We start from the raw sequence: 6635 nt of genomic DNA, 5'->3' as shown, positions 1-6635 counted from the left end.
AGCTTAACCAGCATTAAAATTAGCTAAACCAGCATTGAAATTAGCTTAACCAGCATTAAAAATTAGCTAAACCAGCATTGAAATCAGCTAAACCAGCATTGAAATGAGCTAAACCAGCATTAAAATGAGCTAAACCAGCATTGAAATTAGCTTAACCAGCATTAAAATTAGCTAAACCAGCATTGAAATTAGCTAAACCAGCATTTAAATTAGCTAAACCAGCATTGAAATGAGCTTAACCAGCATTGAAATCAGCTAAACCAGCATTAAAATCAGCTAAACCAGCATTGAAATGAGCTAAACCAGCATTAAAATTGGCTAAACCAGCATTAAAATGAGCTAAACCAGCATTGAAATTAGCATAATCAGCATTGAAATCAGCTAAACCAGCATTGAAATGGGCTAAACCAGCATTGAAACCAGCAAGACTAGCATTGAAAAATGTAAAAGTAGCTACTAATTGCTAGTATAATTACTAGTGGATGAAAAGTAACAGGCATTTGAAACAAGTCCATGTTTCTAATACTGACTGCTTTTTTTATGGCCAATGGCTGTACTATTTATGCGGGAGGGACAAAATGAAATCCTATTTACTATAATCTACTGTATTTAGCGACTCATCTTATGTCTGCAATGATACAACAAGTTCTACAGCCAATAAATAGAACAGGCTGAAAATGTAGCCCTATACATTTCTAATGATTGTGAATTATGTAGCAAAAGGTTTGCCTTTAAAATGAACGCTACTGGGCGGTATGATGCCATTCCTTTTCATGCTAGCAGCTGACTGAGTACCTCCATATGGATGGCTTTCCCACTGTTACTAGTTTGTCCAGTGGTGTACGTCAGTGGACTTGAAATGCAGAGCGGAGTTGACCGCGACAATGGAGTTTGGCTCCAGCGAAGAACAATTCCAGAGAGCACATAAAGGTACAAAATCTGTCACTGGGGTTGTACCTTTTAAAATTGTACTGTATAGGTAAACAATAGTACCTTTAGGGTACACAATTGTACTTTTATTATGCTATGAGGCACACAGTTGTACTTTTTAGGTATTAATATGTACCTTCAAGGATCTTTTAGGAAAAAAAATTACCTTTTGGAAAAGGTACCTCACCAGTGACAAATTTTGTTTCTTCATTTCTGAGACTGCAGGTAAGACAAAAACAAAAGGCAAATGAATAAAGTAAGAAATGAATAAATAAATAAACAAGTACATAACAGGGTTAGAATGTGGTAAAATCAGAAAATGTGGTAAAAATCAGGTGGCTGCGAGGACTTTTCTTTTTTATGGATTGCTTTTCAAAACACTGTTGGTTGGTTTTAGGGAAGAAGGAGGGTGAGTCAGTCAATCGGTCAGTCTGTCAGTCAACAGCAGCCTCTGGTGGATTTACACGTGAACAGCAGGTGTGAATGGCACTCGTGAAAGAAATCGGAGATCCGAATAAGCATACACATCGGCTTCTGGTGGATTTGCGAAAACAAAAACTGCAAATAAAATAAAATAAACGTATTTGTTGCTCTCCAGAACTGTATATGGAGGCTACGTTTACAGAATGAGCCTGGGTTGATTAAATATCATGTAGTACTTTTCACACACCCTTTAGAAACTAATACATGATACAACTCAAATGTTAAATCAGCTTGCCATGACTTGTATAGCCCACTATAGTAAAACTGCCTTGTAGTTTTTTTAATGCCAGTTGTTTTATTACATTACTGATTTCAACTTGTAACGAACAAAAACATTGCTAGAGTAAATTACCAGTAAAAACAATGTAAGTCAATTGATAAATTAATCTACTCGTGTTTATAATGTGACCCTCTTATGCTGCACTGGTATATTTTTGGCAACAGATAAAAATATAAATATTTCTATTATGCCAAAATTATTGGGATATTACATAAAGATCATCATAAAGGCATTTTTACAATATATGTCCTACTGTAAATATATCAAAAGTTAATTTTAAAATGGATTCCTAAGGCATAGTATTTGTTTTTCCAACTATGGACGTCGATGGATACAGGTTTTCAGCTTTCTTCAAAATACCTTCTTTTTTGTTCAACAGAAAAAACGAATCTCGTAAAGGTTTGGAACTACTTATCCCTTTAAGCTGTCTCATAAAGTCACAGTATGATGACGATGAATTTACAGTCGGATATTAAAGTTTTCTCCAATCAAGTCAGAGATGTACTCATCTGAAGAGAAACACAATATCTGTAAAAAAAAAAAAAAGAAAAAACGAAAAAAAAAAGTTGTTTAATAACGTAACTTCTTATATCCCCGCCAGAGGTCACTGTCTCCCCAGTGTGAGTTTTAATTTCAGATTTTGGTCCACCTTTATTCATGCGGACAGTTATTTTGCATCACCGATACTAAATTGAGCTCTTGTCTGTGATTTTACTTCTGTACCTTAATTTGATTCTGCTTCCTCTTTTACATATTTTTCATTTAATGTTCTTTTAAGTATTGATTAAACGAAAACAATGGCTGTACGGTGGCCCAGTGGGCATGCACTAAATTCCAGGGGTTTCATTACCACGACGTAAAATGGGCGTGGCTTGGTCTGTGTTTGGGAAACGCCCCCTTAAAAAAGAAACAATACTGCGAGGTCACTGATCATGCGCAGTACAGGTTCTTTTTTTTGGCGTGGTCATTTCAAACAGGATTATGGATAAAGAACCTACCGCGGTGGATAACGAAGAAAACAAACAATCATACAGGTTATTTTTTGCTTTTATAATGTTATATTTTAAAGATTTCAAAAAAGTGCCTGCCTGGCGCAGTGGGTAGCACAATCACTTCACAGCAAGTAGGTTGCTGGTTTGAGCCTCAGCTGGGTCAGTTGATGTCTCTGTGTGGAGTTTGCTTTGGTTTCCCCCACAAGTCCAAAGACATGTGCTAAAGGTGAATTGGGTAGGCTAAATTTTCTGTAGTGTGTGTGGATGTTTCACAGTTATGGGTTGAAGCTGGAAGGGCATCCGCTGTGTAAAACATATGCTGGATAAGTTGGCGGTTAATTCCGCTGTGGCGACCTCAGATTAATAAAGGGACTAAGCTGAAAAGAAAATGAATTAACATTAACATGAATTAAGATTTAAAATTCCTGTTCAGAGAAGTCCTGTTTTGGTTTTCTATTGGTCTCACGCAGTCACATGAAGCAATTTCGCAGTGGATGCACTTTCAGCCCAACATTGGGAAACACACACAACATCTTTCACACACGGCCAATTTAGATTATTCAGTTCACCTATAGTGCAAGTCTTTGGACTGTGGGGAAAACCGCAGCTTGAGCCGGGGCTTGAACCAGCGACCTTCAAGCTTTGCATATTCTCTCTGTATTGCGCAGGTCTGATCTAGTTTCCCCCCTCACAGTGCAAAAGACAAACAGCAGGCCTTTAGGTGAATTGGATAAACGGAACAAAATGACTGTAGTGTATGAATTGTGAATGAGAAAGTGTATGAGTGTTTCCCAGCACTGGGGCTTCACAAGTTAGTGTTCTCTCAGTGCTGGAGGGGTTTATGCCAAAAAAATCGTATGTCTGAGCAATTGCCAGTTCATTCCGCTGTGGCAACTCCTGATAAATCAGGGACTAGCTGAAGGAAAGTGACTGAGTGAAGAGCATGAAATCAATGATTATCTGTTTTTGCAAATGAACTCTTCATATACACTAACCGGCCACTTTATTAGGTACGCCTTACTAGTACCCGGCGGACCTCCTATACATCCATGATGTGAATCTCCCATTCCACCACATCCCATAGGTGCTCTATCGGATTGAGATATGGTGACTGTGGAGGCCGTTTGAGTACAGTGAACTCATTGTCATGTTCAAGAAACCAGTCTGAGATTATTCACGCCTAATGACATGGGGCGTTATTCTGCTGGAAGTAGCCATTAGAAGATGGGTACAGACAAAAGTGACGAGGGTTGGGGTGTCATGGAAGAAAGTGAACAGCCGACGGGGAGGAGGGCTATTGAGGAGGGGGATCGGTAAAATGAGGTGGATCTGATTTCAGAGGTGCCGAATCTGGCATGTTCCGGCACAAATTAAGCCAGGCTTTAAATCCTTGACATGGTTGTGCATAAAAATACCAGTAGATATAGCCAGTCTGGCACCTACATCCATACCATGTTCAAAGTCACTTAAATCACCTTTCTTCCCCATTCTAATGCTCGGTTTGAACAGCAACAGATCATCTCGACCATGTCTACATGCCTACATGCCATGCGATTTGCTAATTAGAAATTTGCGTTAATGAGCAGTTGGACAGATGTGCCTAAAAAAGTAGCCAGTGAGTATATACTGCATATGGTGTGTGTGAATTTCTTACAAAATATATATATTTTTTAATATAGTCAGATGATCACAATATTCTTAGTAAATTAGTCCCTAACCTAAACACTTTGGACCCTCAAACATCATGCTTCATTTAAACTTACTGAAGTATTTTTTGTAGGAAAATTATTTACTGCAATTACTACATTTACATTTAGTCATTTAGCAGACGCTTTTATCCAAAGCGACTTACAAATGAGGACAAGGAAGCAATTTACACAACTAAGAGCAACAATGAATAAGTGCTATAGGCAAGTTTCAGGTCTGTAAAGTCTAAGAAGAAAAGTATTAGTAGTATTAGTATTTTTTTTTTTTTTTTTGGGTACAGTTAGTGTGATATTCAGAGAGGCAATTGCAGATTAGGAAGTGAAGTGGAGACTAAATAGTTGAGTTTTTAGTCGTTTCTTGAAAATAGCGAGTGACTCTGCTGTTCTGATGCAGTTAGGGAGTTCATTCCACCAACTCGGCAGATTGAACGTGAGCGTTCGCGAAAGTGATTTCTTCCCTCTTTGGGATGGAACCACGAGGCGACGTTCATTCACAGAACGCAAGTTTCTGGAGGGCACATAGATCTGCAGAAGTGAGAGCAGATAAGAAGGAGCAAAGCCAGAAGTCACTTTGTAGGCAAACATCAGAGCTTTGAATTTGATGCGAGCAGCAACTGGCAGCCAGTGCAGACGGACTAGCAGCGGAGTGACATGTGCTCTTTTAGGTTCATTGAAGACCACTCGTGCTGCTGCGTTCTGGAGCAGTTGAAGAGGCTTGATAGAGTTAGCTGGAAGCCCGGCTAGTAGAGAGTTGCAGTAATACAGTTTGGAGAGAACAAGAGCTTGAACAAGGAGTTGAGCTGCATGTTCAGATAAGAAGGGTTGGATCTTTCTGATGTTATAGAGTGCGAATCTGCACGATCGAGCAGTTCTAGAAATGTGGTCAGAGAAGTTTAGTTGGTCATCAATCGTTACTCCAAGGCTTTTTTAACATTTTGAATGCAGTAATGGTTGCCCCATCCATCTGGATTGAAAAGTTATGGTGTAAAGTCGGGTTGGCAGAAACTACAAGCATTTCCGTTTTTGCGAGTTTTATTATACTCCAAAGTAATACCTAAAAAACTAAATAAGTGTAATTGTGCTGGTTCCAGTGTAATACCATTTTGCTCCACTAGGTGGTAGTGATCTGTTAATTTTATCATTATGTGATCTTTCACCTAAATATAGATATATACAGTAGATATCGCATAGGGACCCTGATCATGCGTCAATAGCGCTGCCAGATTGGTACAGTGCTCCCAGGACAAGTGTCATTCAACCGCACTAGTCAACACAGTGTTATTACGTGAAGATGCGGGACTTTAGTGCTGTCTACAGGTGTAGTAACGAGCAAATAAAGAAAACAAAGCACAAAGGCAGAAAATTTCATAGCTAATATCAAGTTTTTTTCTGTTTTTGAATGTTCTGAACTTTTGTGCTAATCAGGTAACGTTATTGATGATAACAGTCACTTACTGCATTCACCATACGGCAAAGCAGCTCCAACTCACACTGAATACTCGGCTTAAGCTAGTTTTGTTGAATAAAATCAGCAAACAATGCAAAAGAAATATGACAACGAGATGCTGCGCTGCCAGAAACTTGTATTATTGTCAGCTGTTGTCACTAATCGCTTCCTCCGTCAGTATGAGAAGTGAAAGCGGGAGAGGAGGTGTGTTTCAGGACATGATCAGATCAAATTTAACAGGGAGGGTGAATAGTACATTTCTGTACACACAAACACAAGCTTTTTGTCAGGAATGCCCGTGCGGTCACTGATCCATCAATGTAGAAAAGTGATGTAAAATTATCATTTTCGTAATTAGAAAAAAAATAAATAAATACTAACATCCAGGAAAACTCCCGATCATAGATAAATGTGTATATGTGTATATCTCTGGCTTTGGATGGCCACAGTCCTCCACTCTACCTTGATCCTGCATTCATTTCAAAGGAGCACTACCCTGTAGCAAGATGGCGGCGCTATTGACGCATTCCGTCCAATAGACAACAATAGGCCAGGCGACATCTAATGTATATATCTATGTCACCTAAACATCAGCCATTTTGAAACATTAAGTCGATGCTGACAGCCACACGGTCTCTCAGATCTTCATCTGTCTATTAATTTTGTATTTTCTTATAGAAGCTTTGTCTGTAAGTATTGAAATATTTCATAAGGATTTTATGTGCATTACAAATTAATATTGGGGACCTATTTCATGCTAAACTTTACTTAGTAAGACTGCTTTAGATCAGCAGTTC

Source organism: Danio rerio, chromosome 3 (assembly GCF_049306965.1).
Source record: "Danio rerio strain Tuebingen ecotype United States chromosome 3, GRCz12tu, whole genome shotgun sequence".
NCBI classification, from domain to species: Eukaryota; Metazoa; Chordata; class Actinopteri; order Cypriniformes; family Danionidae; genus Danio; species Danio rerio.
This window is presented reverse-complemented; position numbering follows the sequence as displayed.